The 18,924-nt window shown below is 40.9% G+C and overlaps 1 protein-coding gene across 6 annotated transcripts in view; it reads left to right on the plus strand.

Annotated features, from left to right (window-relative positions):
• Nucleotides 1–18,924, plus strand: part of PPARG (peroxisome proliferator activated receptor gamma) — a 136,452-nt gene that overhangs the window by 46,215 nt on the left and 71,313 nt on the right. The window contains exon 1 of one of the 6 annotated variants that reach the window (XM_062200467.1): nucleotides 14,922–15,041. The exons of the other annotated variants lie outside the window; for them this stretch is intronic. The gene's annotated coding sequence lies outside the window, so the exon portion shown is untranslated. Of the gene's footprint in view, nucleotides 1–14,921; nucleotides 15,042–18,924 lie in introns of those variants that run through there. 6 annotated transcript variants of the gene reach the window in all.

Raw genomic sequence — 18,924 nt, forward strand, 5'->3', positions numbered from 1 at the left:
ATGGCCCATTCTTTTTTTTTTTTTTTTTTAAGATTTTGTTTATTTAGTTGAAAGGTAGAATAACAGACAGTGAAAGGAAGAGACAGAGAGAAAGGTCTTCCTTCCGTTGGTTCACTCCCCAGATGGCCACAACAGCTGGAGCTGCGCCGATCCGAAGCCAGGAACCAGGTGCCTCTTCCCGGTCTCCCATGTGGGTGCAGGGACCCAAGGACTTGGGCCATCTTCTACTGCTTTCCCAGGCCATAGCAGAGAGCTGGATCAGAAGAGGAGCAGTCTGGACTAGAACTGGCACCCATATGGGATGTCCTGCCCCAGGCGGAGGATTAACCTACTGTGCCGCGGGGCCGGCCCCTGATGGCCCGTTCTTTCCACTGGGATCTCACTCACAGAGATCTTTCATTTAGGTCATTTTTTGGCACAGTGTCTTGGGTTTCCATGCCTGAGAAATTCGCATGGGCTTTTTCTGGCTCACTTAATATTAAAAAAATCATCCATAAGGACGGGGTAGAAGTCGCCATTCCCTTGCTGTTCTCATGGTAAATTTGTAAATTGGGAGATTCCTAAGAAGCCGGACACTTCTGTCTGCTAAAGAGAACCTTTTGGGGGAAACAGGCACCTCGATGTTCCAAATTTCTACCAGGGGACCACCCTGACTGCCTATTACCTGTTTGACTCCTCATGGTTGAAAAACTTGGTAAATTTACTAAAATTTAGTGAATTATGTACTTGAAGTGGTAGACTTTATATATATCATGGACCTCAATAAAGCTGCTTTTTAAAAAGCTTTTTATTAAAAAAAACTCTGGACTGCCTAAAAATACATACCTATTAGATATCTCCCTACCCCTACCAGCTTGGTAAGGAGACCCAGCTGAAGAATTTCTGTTTTAGAGATGGGTATTTGGTTTAGCAGCTAAACCACCCATTAGGATACCCATGACCCACATCGGACTGCCTGGATTTGAGTCCCAGCTCCTGGGTCCAGCTTCCTGCTAATGTACACCCTTGGGAGGCAGCGCTGATGGTTCTACTTGAGCTCCTGCTTGTCACATAGGAGATCCAGATTAAGTTCCCAGCTGCCAGCTTTGGTCCCCCTGGCCCTTGCCGGGACTTGGGAAGTGAGCATGGATGAGACCTTCATGTGTGTGCATGTCTGTTTCCCCTCTGTGTGTTTCTCAAATAAATTTTTAAAAGGAAAAATACTGTTTTAGTTGAACCAGAAAATTTATCTAATAATTAGGATATCATGTATTTTAGCTTTTACTTGATAGTTGTGTATTATCTTTTTTTAAAAAAAAATATTTATTTATTTGAAAGGCAAAGTTACAGAGAGAGGGAGAAATAGAGAAAGAGATCTTCCATCTGCTGGTTCACTCCCCAGATGGCTGCAACAGCCAGAGCCAGGAGCTTCATCCAGATCTCCCACTGAGTGCAGTGGCCCAAGGACTTGGGCCATCTTCTGCAACTTTCCCAGGCAGATTAGCAGGGAGCTGGATTGGAAGAGGAGCAGCTGGACTCGAATCCAAGCCCGTATGGGTTGCAGGCATTGCAGACAGCAGCTTAACCCATTGTGCCACAATGCTGGCCCCAAACTCAGTATTATCTTAAGCAAGGTCTTGGGAAAACACTTAAGTTCTGTGTGCGTTGGTTTCCCCATCTGAAAATGAAAACAGAGTAAGCGTAAATATTCTCTAGGATCTCTTGCACATGACAGTCTCATCCTCATATTTGTCATCGGTGAATCCCAGCTCCCCATTCATCCACATGAAGGGTGGGAACTGAAGTGGATTCTTACCCCTTCATGCAAGCTGGCATACCACTTGTCTCATTAACTCTTTGGCACTCAAACTTTCTGACCTTCCTGTATGTGTCTTTTAGGTACATAGTTCTCAGAATGTTTATCTGAAAGTTTTATACTAAACTGAGCGCCACAGCACTCACTCATGTCCCAGAGGCTATGTTCTCATTGTCTGTACCTCTCTTATGGAAGCGCTTCTATAGATAACAATACACTTCCCCCTCAGGCAGTACATGAAAGAAACAATGGACTATACAATGGAATCATCCTATAAGATTACACAGAGTGAGAATCTGGCCCATTGTTTTCTCCTGGTGCCTAAGGAAGAAGTTGTGCTCTTTGGATCCCCACAAAGATTTTGGCTTGTCTGCCTCCTCGCATTCCCAAGTAACAATTAAGCAACCTGGCCTCCTTCCCACTTCTCATTTCAGTGTGTAGGATATCTGTCAACTTGCCCAGAGCATCTGTGGGCATTTTGAGCTATTCATCTGACTCTGTGCAATAGATAACAAATAAAAACATAATTAGGAGGACTGAGTTATGGCTCCATTTAATTTTAATTTTTACCTGGGAAAGGGACACTTGTTTTAGAGTTGGAAAAGTTATTTTTTGTCTGTCTTCATGTTTCAGGCTTTCCGTCTTGCCCCTCGTCTTCCAATACAATGTTTCTAAATGATTCAAATAAAAAGCTTATGAAAATGGAGCTAGGTTTTTGTAAATATAAGAACATCTTCTTAGAACATAGTGTATTTTCAGAAAAGCATTCCTGGAGTATGAAGAACAAACTGGATGTTGGAATGTGGTTTAATTAGTCCACGAACCTGTCAGGAATCTCGGCTCTCTTCCTAAAGCTATGCTGACATACAACATAACTTTGGAAGAACCAGTTAAGTTTGTATTGTGTCACCCATGATTTAGGAATAACCATTTGCTAAAAACTGAAAGTACCAATTAGTAGAAATGGTTAGGTAAAACCAAAGCATTATTTGTATTATAGGTGGTTACTATATGCATGTTGTATATGCAATAAAATATATAGTATATCATACATGCAATAAAAAGAAAAAGGCTTAGATGTCTAAAGAACCATGACTTCATTCTTTTCTAAACATGTGTCCTTTTTTATGAAATGGAGCTGTTTATAAATACTAAACAGGATTTTATATTTTAAAACACTTAGCATAGTACCTGACAAAGTAGGCACTCAATGAATGGGGAATCTAGATCTCAAAGCTAGTTTATATATTTTTTTAGTCTGCTTTTATTCACTAGTGCAATTTTAAGATACACCCTGAGGCCGGCATTGTCACATGGTAGATTAAGCCTCTGCCTGCAACACTGGTATCCCATATGGGCGCTGGTTCGAGTCCCAGCTGCTCCACTGCCAATTCATCTCTTTGCTAATGTGCCTGGGAAAGCAGTGGAGGATGGCCCAAGAGCTTGGGCTCCTGTACCCACATAGGAGAACTGGAGGAAGCTCCAGGCTCCTGGCTTGAGCCTGGCCCAGCCCCAGCCATTGCAGCCATTTGGGAAGTGAACCAGCAGATGGAAGATTCTCTCTCTCTGTTTCTTTCTCTCTCTGTAACTCTGCTCTTCAAATAAATAAAAAATAAATCTTAATTTTTTAAAGGTATATACTATACATTGTAGTGCAGTGGGGTGGGTTCAGCTGGCACTTGGAATGCCTGTATCGCATATTGGAGTTCCAGTTCTTCCAGTCTTGGCTCCTCGGCTTCCACTCCAGCTCCCTCTAATAATGCCCCTGGAAAGGCAGCAAGCGATGGTCCAAGTACCTTGGTCTCTGTCACCCATGTCGGAGACCTGGATGGAGTTTCTGGCTGCAGCCTAGCCTCGTTCTGGCTATCACAGGCATTTGAATATGAAGCAGCTGATGGGGGATTGATCTCGCTCTCTGTCTCTCTGTCTTTTCAGCAAACAAATGTTAAGTATGTATTCTATAAATTCCAATGTAAATATTTCATAATGCTTAATGATCATAAAAACCATTACTACCTGTTGCTTAACTGTCATCACAATAGAGTTTATTATGGGCAAATTTCACAGTTATATTTTGTTTTCTATCAGATATCAATTTGCTCACATGAATAAAATGTATCTAATTCTCCTAAGTGAACTCTTAAAATTCATACTTAATTTTGAAGATTCCATACTGTACTTGCATATCATTTCTTTCTGAAATGTATTAAAGTAGCTCTTTTTAACATAACAACATGAATGATGACTGTTCTTACTATTTAATCCATTGTCACATATAAGATTAAAAAATTTTTTTAGATTTATTAATTTATTTGAAAGTCTGAGTTACACAGAGAGGAAGAGACAGAGCCATAAAAAGAGGGAAGCAGAGAAAGAGAGAGACAGAGAGAGAGGCGAAGGGGAGGGAGGTCTTCCATCTTTTGGTTCACTCCCCAATTTGCCACAATGGGCAGGGCTGGGTCAGCCTGGAGCCAAAGCCAGGAGCTTCATCTGGGTCTCCCATGTGGGTGTAGGAGCCCAAGAATTTGGGCCATCTTGTGCTGCTTTCCCAGACGCATTAGCAGGGAGCTGGATTGGAAGTGGAGCAACCGGGACTTGAACTGGCACCCATATGGGATACAGGTGCTGCAGGTGGCAGCTTCACCTGCTACACCACAGCACCAGTCCCAAGATTAAAAATTTGTATTATAAAAACTCATAATATTGTAATTTTGAGAACCTACTGTGTTCCAATAAGTGATTTATTTAAATCATTCTCACAACTCTTCCTTAAGATGAGGAAGCCAGAAGCCTAAAAAGATAAAATAGCATCCAAAAAAAGGAAAAATATTCAGAAGTGACAGCTTTGAATGCAAAGCCAGGTCTATTTGCCTTTTATAGCATGCTGACCAAGGACAAGTGGGCAAAGTTTTTTTTTTTTTTTTAAGGTTTGTTTATTTATTTGAAAGGCAGAGTTACAGAAAGAAGTCTGGGAGAGAGATCTTCCATTTGCTGGTTCACTCCCCAGATAGCCACAGCAGTCAACACTGGGCCCAGTCAAAGCCAGGAGCCTGGAACTCATCTGGGTCTTCCACATGGATGGCAGGGGTCCAAGCATTTGGGCCATCTACTGCTACTTTCCCAGGCACATTAGCAGAGAGCAGCCAGGACTCCAACTGGGACTGAACCAGCACCTATATGGGATGCCAGTGTCACAGACATTGGCTTAACCTGCAGCACCACATTGCTGGTCTTGTAGACAAAGTTTTATAGCCAAAAACTGTCACCCAGTTCCATAGTAAAGTCCTATCTAATGGTTGCTATTACTGTCTAGCCTTTCAGAATTGTTGAGAGCTTCAAATGAAATAAAAACTCTGTGCAACATTAAGATACCTTTTTGTTAGAGTTACATTACCTCAAAAAGGAAATTTTCACATAGTAATCGTATTATTTTCATAAGCACAAGGAGCTATATCAGCAGAAACAAAACTACTAGTACCAGAAACAAAACTAAAACCCCAGAATAGAAGGGTGATTCACGAAATAATCTATGAATGAGGCAAGAAGACATTTGTCGGCAAAATGAATTCCTGAATTGATGTTCAAATATTATCAGATTTTAATTATCACGTCAGTATTGAGCACTTGCTTTGTAGAGAGTGCTATATCTTAACTCTATGATGAACTATGGCATCTCCATAGGTAATTTGTCCACATTAAGTGAATCATATCATAGAAAATGCTTTCATGCTGGTGGACTTCTAACATGACTGTTGGCATTAAGCATAATTGATCTGTACAATTTATTTGAACATTTTATTGCATCATTTGAGTGAGATGGGAGCATGGTTTAGAACTTTGAACTGGGAATCAAGAAACCCAATTTCTAGCTCAAACTCTGCTGCTCATTTCTGAGTAGTGCCTTAGGCAAACCATTTTATTCCTCTGGAACCCATTTTCCTTATGTGAAAAATTAAGAATTTCAATGTGTTAATCTTCCCTGGTATTTTTTGTCAGTCTGTGATTGTACTAGATCATATATTTCTTTAGTACAATGGCAAAGCTGATAAATTGCTTGTTTTACATAAGCTACACCTGCATGTACCGTCCTGACTCCAGGCTTGCTGGTAGGATCTGCCTGTATTCCCATTGTGTTCCCCAGTGATGGGACGTTGCCTAAGAAATCTCCATAAAAGTCATCTCAGAAAAGTTGATAAGATCTGAAAATTGACAAAGATATATGTTTTGGAGGTTTAGGATTTCCCACAACATGAATATACATCAGTTGATAATACAGTTCATGGTATTTTATCGCAGTAGAAACCAAATTACTGGAGAATTTCAGATATTGCATGCAAAGACAAGTTAACATAGTTCAGGTGGGATGTCTTTAGTTCAAAGGTACAGTAATTTGAAAAGTGTCTAGTTGATCCCTAGAAAGTGGTTAGACAAGTTAGACTGTTTTTCAAGTACTAAAGGCAAGTTAACTTTTAAAGGAAAAAAAAAAGAGGAAGTTTTCAATTGTTTTTTTCTTTTTGAGACTTTTAATTTCTTATTGGGCATTATTTTTCCCGAGGGAAGGGCCATATATATTGTCCCCTACTGAGCAGTCAGGTATGAAAAAGAAGCAGTAGCTCAGAATCAGGACATGAATAAAAATATGACATACAGAATTATCATTAAATTTTAAGTCATACTATTTATTTCTATGTTTTTAAAGATTTATTTTTTTTTATTTGAAAGAGTTACAGAGAGAGGTAGAGACACACAGAGAGAGGTCTTCCATCCACTGGTTCACTCCCCAGATGGCCACAATAGCCAGAGCTGCACCGATTTGAAGCCAGGAGCCATGAGCTAGGAGCTTCTTCCAGGTCTCCCACGTGGGTGCAGGGGCCCAAGGACTTGGGCCATCTTCTGCTGCTATCCCAGGCCATAGCAAGAGCTGTATCCGAAGAGGAGCAGCCAGGACTAGAACCAGCACGCATATGGGATGCCAGTGCTTCAGCAGCTTTAACCCACTGTGCCACAGTGCCAGCCCCAGTCACACTATTTAATAACAACACCAGAACTCAAGAGGACCTCTGGAAAACTGTTTTGCAGAAAAGCCTTCTAGTGCTGCAGGTGGGAAAGGTGAACCTGAAGAGCTGTCGTAACAAGTTTGCGGTTAAGCCCAAGTAAGAACAAACGTAAAACTTGGCTCAATTCTAATGTTCTTTTCTGCTGCTTCAGAGTCAAGACCTTTTTTAAATATGATATTTGGAGCTGTCATCTTCGAGTTAACATCATTTCAACAGGTTATTTTTCTTTAGGTTGTCTAGCATGTTAATCTTGTCTAGAAAATATCACTTTTGAAATCCTGATCAAAATTACAGATTTTGATTAAATAAGAACGGGTTTTGCCTTTCAAAAACTGCATTCAACAGTGACCTTCCTTTGTCTGTTTCTCTGGGAATATCTGGCTCTCTGTGATGGCTGTGGTGGAATTTACATCCAGGATACAGGATTATTTGTTCTTCTCAAAGGCATGTGTCCCGTTGGCACATCACTCCTCCCATGTTGTATCCCCTGTGAGTATGAAGAAACCCTGAACTGATGCAACCATTGCTTCAAGATAAGGTTCCAAGCCAACTTGAATTGCATTAGGAAAAGGCAGGCGTTGTTTTGGGTGAGGGGAGATGTGAGCTTAGATGCTCTGGTTGTTAGCAATTGAGTGGCTTCCTTTGGAGCATCAACGGGAAATTTAAGTCTTGTTGGAACAAGAAGGAAATCAGTGCTGTTATCAGTTCATTAGGTCTCTAACTCCTCCTTGAATGACACATGCGACCCAAATGTGGGAAGCAGCTGTTCTTTCATCATTCTCATCAACAAAAACAATAAACATGTGTTTTAATGCCAACTAGGGATACTGTGCTAGGCTCTAAGGAAACAAAAAAGTACAAACTCTAAAGAAGCTGCTAAAGCTGTAGGAGCTAGCCCTAGTGTTGTCAGCACATACATTCAAAGAATGAGGTGAAGCAAAATTTTTAAAGATTTATTTATTTATTTGAAGGAATTATAGAGGGGGAGGGGAGAGACAGAGAAATAGAGAGAGAAAGAGAGATCTTCCACCCACTGGTTCACTCCCTAAGTGGCTGCAACAGCCAACGCTGGGCCAGGCCGAAGCCAGGAGTCCAGAGCTTCATCTGCATCTCCCACATAGGCAGCAGGGGACCAAACACTTGAGCCATCTTCCACTGCTTTCCCAGGCCATTAGCAGGGAGCTGGATTCTAAGTAGAGCAGCCAGGACACAAACTGGCACCCATATGGGATGCTGTCATTGGAGGCCATGGCTTTACCCACTATGCCACATTGGCCCTGAAGCAACTACTGAAACAAGATTATAACAAAAAAAGAAAATACTAGGGGGGCCGCCACTATGGTGTAGTAGGCTAAGCCTCCACCTGCGGTTCTTGTTCCAGTTGCTCTTCTTCCAATCCAGCTCTCTACTTATGGCCTGGGAAAGCAGTGGAAGATGGCCCAAGTGCTTGGGCCCCTGCACCCATGTGGGAGACCTGGAAGAAGTTCCTGGCTCCTGGCTTCGATCAACACAAGCTCCAGCCATGGTGGCCATTTGGGGGAGTGAACCAGTGGGTGGAAGACCTTTCTAACTGTCTTTCCCTCTCTCTGTCTGTAAGTCTACCTCTCAAATAAGTGAATAAAATCTTTTAAAAAAAGAAAATACTCTACATACTCTTGTATACCAATACTAGCACAGCTTATTTTATATAAAAAGCAATTTTTTAAAAAATTAAAATTCATTGTAGAGGATAAATTCCAAATTCATAGTCAAAAAAACAAGGCTTTCATTAGCTTTTGATACTAATGCAATACAAAAAGATCTTGATATTCTATATCATTTGAAAATTTTATGTAAATCTCTCTAACAGGGTTATGTTTAAAAAACAACTTTACATACTTGGACAACTGTGATTTTATTAACTCTAGATTCTTTGGCTTTTTCTTATCTTTTGCTATTGAATCACAACTTTGATCTAATTACTTCTTCCTAAAAGTACTCAAATTTTGGAAGTTGTTTTATGGTTTTTGGCTTTTTGGAGAGGCAGAGATAGAGATCTCCCAGCTGCTGGTTCACTCCCCAAATGCTCACGTTGGCCAAGACCACGCCAGGGCTAAAAGCCAGTGGAGTGGTAAACAATCCTGATTTCTCCTGTGAGTGACAGGGACACAGTTACAAGTTATGATCTGCAGTAGAGTTAAGTAAGCTTCCTGTCCTCTTCGTTATATAATCATTCTGCCTTATCACCTTTCTTTAGAATTTGGTATTGTACCCACAGCTGTATCCATACTCTGGTGTCTTCTAAGTACAAGGAGAGGTAAATCTCTTACCTTCCATACTACACAAAGCCCTTTACCTCTCCACAGAAGGAATAGGGTTCACTTTTTTTTTTTTTTTTTTGACAGGCAGAGTTAGACAGTGAGAGAGAGAGAGAGAGAAAGGTCTTCCTTTTTTCGTTGGTTCACCTCCCAAGTGGCGTGCTGCGCCAATCTGAAGCCAGGAGCCAGGTGCTTCTCCTGGTCTCCCATGCAGGTGCAGGGCCCAAGGGCTTGGGCCATCCTCCACTGCACTCCCGGGCCACAGCAGAGAGCTGGACTGGAAGAGGAACAAGCGGAACAGAATCCGGCTCCCTGACCGGGACTAGAACCCCGGGTACCGGCGCCACAGGTGGAAGATTAGCCTAGTGAGCCACGGCGCCGGCCAGTTCACTTTTTTTTTTTAAAAAAAGATTTGTTTATCTGTTTGAAAGACAGAATTACAGAGAGAGGGCAAGACAGAGAAAGACATCTTCCATCTGCTGGTTAATGGGCTCAATGGCCAGGGCTGGGCCAGGCAAAAGCCAGAAGCCAGGTATTTCATCCGGGACTCCCACAAGGGTTCAGAGGCCCAAGACTTGAACCATCGAACCATCTTCCATTGCTTTTCCCAGGCCAATAGCAGGGAACTGGATCAGAAGTGAAGCAACCAAGACTTGAACCAGCACCCAGCATTGCAGGCCTTGGCTTAACCTGTTATGCCACAGCACTAGCCCCTAGAGTTTGCTTTTGTGTATAATACGTAAAGAAGATGGCCTTTAACCATTCCTCTTCATTTTATAAAATTACCAATGATTGCTGTCCAAGGATGGATGGCAATAGAGTTCTCTATTGAGGTGCAAAGTGCCCCTAACCCATTGGTATACAGAACCCTCTAGACAAGTTGTAAAGTTCCAAGACTTTATAATGTAATTCACTGACATGCTCTCTTATATATCTTATTATAATAGTCTTTCAGTTTTGATTAGGGGAATCTTAAGTTCTTGATAGGCATATTCATATGCATATTGAAACCCTTACACATTTTCTAGTGATCACATAATATCCAACGTTGTTGATGACTTAATCCAAGCAAATATGTTATTTCTGGTATCAGTGCATGTCAGCGCATAACCTTCAGAATTAAGTATAGTGAAATATCACATTTTCTGGTACATTTGAATAATTTTGATAAATAAAGGTAAATATGAACTTATTGAGATGGGAACCTTGGCTTATGAATGCATTTGTCTCTTATTCCTGTAGTAATACCTAGCACTTAATAGATATTTTATGAATATTTGGTGGCTAGATAGAGGCAAAATAAAATTAGCAAGTCTTTTCAACATTTAAGTTCAAAACAGAAGCATAATGAGATACAAATTATATTGACTCACTTTAATTTCATCCATTTTAATGTCCATGTGAGCACATTATTTCTTAAGTGGACCTAGCACTGCAATATGATAGAATAAAATATTATCACTAACATAAAATATGATTAAACAGTTTTAAACTACTTTGTAAGGAAATTGGGATGCTTCATATTTAATCAACATTTTTAAATTGAGCCTGTTATGTCCCAGGCTATGTTTACCAAAATTAAAAGTTTTATTGACTCTTTTTTGAACTTTATAAGATAAAAACATGTCCATTTTGTTCATCATTATATCCGTAGCACCTAGCTCAATGTTTGCTACCTATTATATTGCCAGTGAACATTATATTTAAACAAATGAATAAATACCATGAATAAGACAAGCTTTTGCTATCAAATAAAAAATATTTTAGGGGAAGAAGGGATGACAGAATATGGTAAGTGCTATTAGAGTAAGCTATTATCAGGTTTAGGTGCTATGGAATAATTAACTTAAAAATAACTTCTGTGTTTGAGTCACTGAAACTGGGAAACTGTTAGAGGCTTAGAAAGCATAGCTACTCAGTAGAAATGCAAATTGAGCGGCATCTGAGGAAAAGAAGTTAACAGTAGGTAGAGTCTAGAAGTTGGTCTCTTTGAAGATGATCGGAAACACTGGGTCTGTGTGTTGCTCAAATGGAACTAGAAACAAGGCCAGAAGCTGGGAACCATGTGGTAGTGTAGGCTTCAGGAACAAAACTGAGACAGTCTCCAGATGGAGCTACATGGTGTGAGCGAGCATCAAGAAGAAGGGCTCTGAGAGACGCCCCAGTCCACTTCCAGCTGCCACCACTGGTGTTCATTGAGGAGCACAGTTACTCATTAACATTCCTTGAAAGAGTTAACGAACTTTCCCCTAAGTCACCTCATGCTCTACAAGAGATGATTGAAGTTCTAGAGTAAGAGACGCTAAAGGCTAATAGCAGACTGGCCTGTGCATTCAAAGGCTAGGCTGGTCCCAAGTCTGAGCTGTTTAACCTGAAGCATTTACTTGTCATTCAGGGGGAGCCTTATTTTCTCATTTTTTTAACAGAGTTTTAGACTCTAAAAAAGTTTCCCTCTAAAATGGTATCATTTTGCTATCTTATTTTCTTTCTTTCTTTTTTTTTTTTATTTTTGACAGGCAGAGTGGACAATAGAGGGAGACAGAGAGAAAGGTCTTCCTTTGCCGTTGGTTCACCTTCCAATGGCCGCTGCGGTAGGCGCGCTGCGGCCGGCGCACCACGCTGTTCCGATGGCAGGAGCCAGGTGCTTCTCCTGGTCTCCCATGGGGTGCAGGGCCCAAGGACTTGGGCCATCCTCCACTGCACTCCCTGGCCACAGCAGAGAGCTGGCTTGGAAGAGGAGCAACCGGGACAGAATCCGGTGCCCCGACCGGGACTAGAACCCGTTGTGCTGGCGCCGCAAGGCGGAGGATTAGCCTACTGAGCCGCGGCGCTGGCCGATTGCCATCTTATTTTCCAACAGACTCTTAGGAACATTTGAATATACTCCTCCATTTTTAACAAGTTGGAGAGACTTTGGAATGCAAGGGTGTGAAGTGATGATAGGGAGCTGGGTGAGATAGTGCCACTTCCCAGGCAGTAATGCTACAGTTAGCATTGGAGACTTGGGATGTTGAATAGGAGTAGGTATAGGCAGAATGGGACCTCAGTTTGTGTTGTTTTGTTAAAAAGAGTTAAAATGTTCTTGGCTTTCATAGGTGGGTTAGATTTATCATAAGTTCATCCAAAAACCTTGGATTCCTTTATATCCTTAAATGTTATGCCATAGGGTCTAGATTACTTTGTAATGTAAGTAGATCTCCAAGCACTGAGAGAGAAGGAGAAATTCTTTCAATGAGAATTCAAATTGAATATAAATGAAGCTATTCTGCAGAACTATAATTACTGTTTGATAGTCATTTGGACTGTCAGGAAACGTGCTTTAACTTGAATTACCTTAATAAAGGCTTTGGGGGATGCTTAAAATAACAATTGCCCAATTCTCTACTTTATTCTGCACTGTTCAGATCTAGTAAGCATTTTCTCATCAAACTATTGCTCCCTGATTGACAGGGAAACTTTACTATCCCCTTAAAGAATAAGCAGTTACTCAACATAGATTAACCAGATATATGTATTTATTCCACTTGGAGAATATAAAGATCAATGTAATTAATAGAATTATTGCCATCTGATACACTGCCCTACGTGGGGGCATCTTTTAAAATCCAGAGATTGCTGCAATTCTGTTAGGCTACTTATGTGACAAGACCTGCTCCCACATTCGCAGTTTGGCACAACTTGTATTTCTTGTTGCCAAAAAGGGCAAAGGCCTTGAGCAAGAAGCCAGCCTTTTCCTGATTACAAAACTGACCACAATTCCTCGCCAACCCAACAGAGTAGTAAGCCTTATGTTTTTCTGATAATGCATTTTTCTTCTCAGAGACAATTCCACTTTTTCATTATTACATAGCATTTGTCACTTAATTATCAACTGATATTTGGACATCAGCTGAAGCAACTTTGCTGCACTTGCTATCAATGGGTAGACTTAACTTTCTGAAAAGCGGTCTCTGATATATAAAATCGAAACCATGTCAGGCCCAATCTTTATTCTTTAAACTATTTGTTTCATAGAATTTGCATTACAGCATCATTTTGAGCTTTGTAAAGTAGTAGAATAAATATCTTAAGAACATGTTGATATCAAATTTCAAATATGAATATATATTTATATTCTAAAGAGATTTTTTTTTCAGATAATGTAATTAGAGATTCAACCATCAGTAGACAGAAAGAAAACTTTGCTTGAGGCTGACATTTGGCCTAGTGGGTAGGATACTAGCTGGGATGCCTGTGTCCTATAGTGGAGCACCTGGGTTCAAATCCTGGCTCCAAGTTTTTTGTTTGTTTGTGTTAAAGATTTATTTATGGGGTCCAGCACTATGGCATAGTAGGTTAAGCACCTGCCTGTGGCACTGGCATGCCATATGGATGTTGGTTCGAGTCCTGGCTGCTCCACTTCAGATCCAGCACTCTGCTGTGGCCTGGGAAAGCAGTGGAAGAGGTACCAAGTCCTTGGGCTCCTGCAGCCATGTGGGAGACCTGGATGAAGCTCCTGGCTCCTGGCTTTGGACTGGCCCAGCTCTGACCATTTAGGGAGTAAACCAGAGGATGAAAGATCTGTTTCTGTCTCTCTCCCTCCTTCCCTCCTTCTCCCTCTCTACCTCTTCATAACTCTGGAAAGAAAGAGACAGACAGATCTTCCTTTGGCTGGTTCACTACCCAAATGGCTGCAGCCACAAGACCTGGGCCAGGCCAAAGCCAGGAGCTTTATCTGGGTCTCCCACATGGGTGCAGCGCAAGAACTTGAGTCATCTTCCGCAGCTTTCCTAGGCCGTTAGCAGGACCAGCTCCATCTCTTGATTTCAGCTTCATGCCAGTGCAGACCCTGGGAGGAGGCAAGTGATAGCTCAAGTAATTGTCAACCACATGGGAGACCCAGGTTGTGTTTCCAGCTTCTGACTTGAGCCCCAGCCCAGTTGTAACCATTGCAGGCATTTGGGAAGTGAACCAGCAGATGGGAGTTCCCCTCCGTCCGTCCCTCCTTCTCTCTCTCTCTCCCTTCTCCACCTTCTTCCCCCATCACCCATTTTCTCTCTGTTTGTATCTCTCTGTCTCTCAAATAATACTTTAAAGATTTACTTACTTGAGAGGCAGAGAGAGAGAGAGGTCTTGCATTTGCTCGTTTGCTCCCCAAATAGCTACAGTGGCTTGAGCTGGACCGATCTGAAGCCAGGATCCAGGGGCTTCTTCTGGGTCTCCTACATGGGTGCAGAGGCCCAAGGACTTGGGCCATCCTCTGCTGCTTTCCCAGGAGCACTAGCAGGGAGCTGGATTGGAAGTGGAGCAGCCGGGACATCAAATAATACTTTAAAAATGAAAGATTTGCCCAAATAAGCTTATTTATTATGGCATAACCCAAAAATACAAGTTTTCCATTTAAGGATAAATTAATGTGTATTTTACCACAATAAAAAAAAAAGAATTGGAAATTGAGCTGTTCTGCTCTGATCATTCTAAAGAGAGCTCACAGTTCACACCCTCACAAGACATTCAGCGTGTGGGTCACTGGCGAGACAGTGTGGCAATGTTTTTCTTGTAATGTACCAAGTCTTGCCAAAGCAGTGAACAGCATTATGACACATTTTGTCACAGCTGGCTCCCTCCCAGAGCAGTGCCAGCCAGTTCAAGCCCCATCCTTTCTGAGTTTATTCCCACCTCTCCCAAATATTTAGAAACCACTGTCTTGACTCATTGGTGTGTTCACCAGTTGTATGAACCCAAGTCTTTTTCTTTTCATGTAACAATCTTTTGCAAGAAATAGATAAAACATCAGTGAGAATTATAGCAAATCCCTATTCCACGCTGTTACGGGTAAAACTCTGGGAGAGCCTCCTGCTGACCCAGAGAGCAATTTCTTCACTGACACAACGTCTACAAACACTTCACAAGGTAAAGGCTATCCCAGACATGGCTGTTGGGGATACTTTGGGCGTGTGTGTAAGGTAGAATTGGTTCCGTTGCTTGTTTTCCACATGACTTTTATCCTAATACTGTCCTGTATATTTGCCATGATTTAATGCTTAGTCTGCTGCTACAGAGTTCACTTACAGATGTATTCAGAACCTTAAAGAAACCTAATCGTATCTCTGTGCGTGGCTCTCCTTCCTTACTTTCATTTTAACGGTGCATTCAAATCCAAACACAATCCTATTCATTTTTATTTCCTGAGGGTACTTGCATTTCCCAAAATTATATATAATCTTTTAAGCAAATTTGTAGGGGCTCTTTTTTGGCTTTTGTTGTGTATGTTAGGTATCCCGCAGCAGTTTTTGTCCTTCTTAAGGCATTATCATTCCTTTTCAAATTCTCTGATCATTTTTCTGTTCTACTTTGAAATCTAGATATCTGCATGTATGTTTTATCTCTCCCAAAGCACCATAAGCTTCCAGAGAGTGTAGGGTCAGGTTACATTCTGTTTTAGATTTCCCAGCATAATGCCAAGTACGTTATAGAAAAACAGGTTGTGAGGACCTTGAGGGTATCTATTCTTAGCATCTCATTTTATGCATAAAGAAAATGAGGTCCATAAAAGGTTAAGTGCCAACTGCATGCCAGATAAATGATTAACTGTTACCTCTGTTCAGATATGTCAGAGCCGAACAGATACTCCATTTTTCAACATTTCTTTCTTAGCCATTGCAAAATGTAAGTTCTCCATTTCCATAGCTCCTTCTACTGGAGTTACTTTAGCACAGCCTTTTCTGTTTTGTACTGTTTCCTGTTTATTTCCATATTTTTGTTTTATTTTTCTGTTCTCATAGATTCCATGTCAAAATAGATTGTGTTAACCAGTGTGATCCATGTTTTACAATATAAATGCTAAAGCACTAAAATTAATTCACTGAGTTGTTGAAGTTGATGGCCTTCCATTTTAATCTTTTAATTTTCCTGGGAGCGTGTAGTTTGAACATATTAGTCACAAATTTTGAAACAACAAGCTTTAAAAAATCAAGGGGGAAAAATTTCCTGCGTACTATTTTATTAAAGTCATTTGACTCAAGAGGTATTTCTGTCATCTGAACCTTTTAAATAGGAGTTTAGTTTCATTATCTTCTGTAAAATGCTGTTGCTTTTTTTTTTTTTTTGTACAAGCCATAAGAGTTCTAGTTATATTTCTTCAGTTGTTAATTTTAGCTTGCCTCAGGGCAGAATGTCCTGGTTATACTGTGAAATAGTTCTTGGGTCAAAATTTGATAGTTTTGTCTGTTTGAAAAGAATATGTCTAGAATGTAGCACAACAAACATTTTAGGCTGCTGTTCTTGTAAGGGATGGTTGTGTGAACCAACTCTGTTTCATTCTGTACTGAATCTCTATTTTTATGCCTTGAGTTTGCCCTGAGTGCAGTTTTTTGGAGTCTGAAATCCCTCCAACCGAATGACTCACCACTATTCTTCTTTATTAACATGGTACAGATTGAAATTATTAGCAGTTAAAACATTATATTTAGTACAAGTAACTTAACCCTTTTCTTTTATGGCCTCTGGCTACTTCTTATTCCAAGGTGTTGTCTGTCTGATAGAAACAGCCGTTCCTCAATGGCGGCACCCTGTGAGAGTGACTTCTGTGTGTCTTGTCAATGACCCCTGAATACTTACTCCTTTCCTGCTGCAACAGGCAAAACTAGAAAATAAATAAGGCGTATGGCCATCCTTAGCCATCTGAGGCCAGCAGAGATGAAGGCTGTGAGACTGAGGTGCAGGAGGTAGGTGCTCACCCTTCATCACAGGAGGAAAAGTGGGACTGGGGTTGCCCTGAATGGCTGGGTACTGTGGTTGAAGGAAAAGTGGCGTGTTTAGTGTGAGTGACCCAGATGTCCAGCTCCATTGTTCATGTTCAGGAGAGTCAAAGCTCCATTCCACTTAAGCCTGTGTGCCCAAAGAAGACTTCCACACTGTTTCCTGGGCTCCAGTATTGCTGTGGCCCCTTTATGTGAGTCTCCTCTCTTTGTTAATCAAGCGCTGCTCAGGCAACCCCAAGTAACCCCATGCTGGCTCTGAAGCCATTTCTACTCGTAAAAATTGGCAAGATTGAAGGGGCGCTTCCACAAACTCCAGCTGAATATGCCTCCTGCTTCAGTGCCAGACCCAGTCCTGTGTGAATTCTATAATTTTCGGTTGTTGCACCAGAGCACTGAAAGATGATGACACACTTGTCCTGTGGAGCTGATTGAGCAATGGAAATGTGCCTTAGAGACATGGCGAATGCTGCAAGAGATGTTCTTCCAAACGAGTCCCTCCTGAGATAGCAGTGAGGGAGCGCACACCGTTTTTATTGAGGGGTAATTAAACCGTATCTACATGGCTCCAGGCAGCTGTATACTCAGAAACATTCAGATAATTGACCAACATGTTCACCTTTCTAGAGGCTTGGAGAGACCCCTGTAGTACCAGGGAATGAGTGTGAGGCCCATCCCTGTCTAGGGAACATACTTGCTGTGTGCATTTCTGCAAGCCTTTATTTTTTTCCTCTCTGTCCCTCTGTTTCCACATACAGGGACACTTAAAAAAAAAAAAAGTTTGTGGAAATGGAAGTAAAGATAAGTTCATTTTGGTGCTAAAATATTTTTGAAACCCATGCATGTTTTTTTTCATAGTTTGCATTCTCCTTGAACTTTTTGAAGGCCCTATGTATTTTTATACAGTGAAGTGGCAGTCCAGAAGAGACATGTTATTAATGCAGCTTTGAATTTCATAATCTCACATCCAAGAACAATTAAGGGCATTTTAAAAGAATTTTACTATTGTCCATATTAAATTTCCCCCCTTGGTATAGCCCTAGTTTTATTATTTAGCTATTTGGATATCTTTCTTGATCAACTAGGAGTTAGTAGATTTAACAGATTTCTAGACTCTGAGGTCTCACTGCTGGTATTCCAAAAACAGTCACATCTCTTGTATTATTTCCCCCCAACTACAAATTACAGTATGAGAAGTACCTGAAATAAATGTTATTTCTATTCACTTGCTTACAAGAAAACCCAGGGTTTTTTTTAGCCTTTTTTACAAATCCCATTTTTGCCTAGCATCCTGAAGAAATACAACTGGTATTGAGAGCTACATGACAGCAGTTATCCTTTTAACTGCTAATTTCAGTGTGAAAGATGAGTCATTAAACAAAAATAATTTTCTTCCTCCTCTGAGAGGGTGACTATAGATTATTGTTTTTGTGAGCATTCTCATAACTTTAGCCTGAGGAAATTCTACATTCATCCTAGCTCTCTGTTATATTCCTCTGGTCATAGGGAATCTGAGCAAAGTAAATTTCTTCATTGTTTTATATGGCAGAACTGATACAAAGTTTCTGTTATTTTTGCTTCCTTTGAACAGAGTAGGTACTACAGGTTGTGCAGTAGGTGCTTCATATCCACCCAGTGTTGAATATTGGTGAAACTGTGTGTGATAGTGATTTGAATTCATTTGAATGGAGCTAAGTTTCTGTAAACTTCTACCAGATGATTCCTTTCTTTGCAAATGCAGTTTTGCACCTGCAACTAATTTAGAGACACAGAAATTGCACATGTAACTGATAGCAACTGCAATCCAACTCTTACAACCTCAGAATTAAGATCACGTGTCTATTTGAGTACACAGTGTTTCAGATCCATGTAATTTTTATTTGAACGAGAGATTGCCAACACAAGATTGAGGTTCCCACAAGTGGTGAATGGCCCTTGTGGTTACCATTATAAAGTGGATTTAAAACAGTCAACTGTCAGCTACCTCCATGTGGATTATCCCTCGTACTTCATGCCAGGTGTCTGACCCTCTGAAA

The sequence above is a fragment of the Lepus europaeus genome, chromosome 9 (assembly GCF_033115175.1).
Source record: "Lepus europaeus isolate LE1 chromosome 9, mLepTim1.pri, whole genome shotgun sequence".
Lineage (NCBI taxonomy): Eukaryota > Metazoa > Chordata > Mammalia > Lagomorpha > Leporidae > Lepus > Lepus europaeus.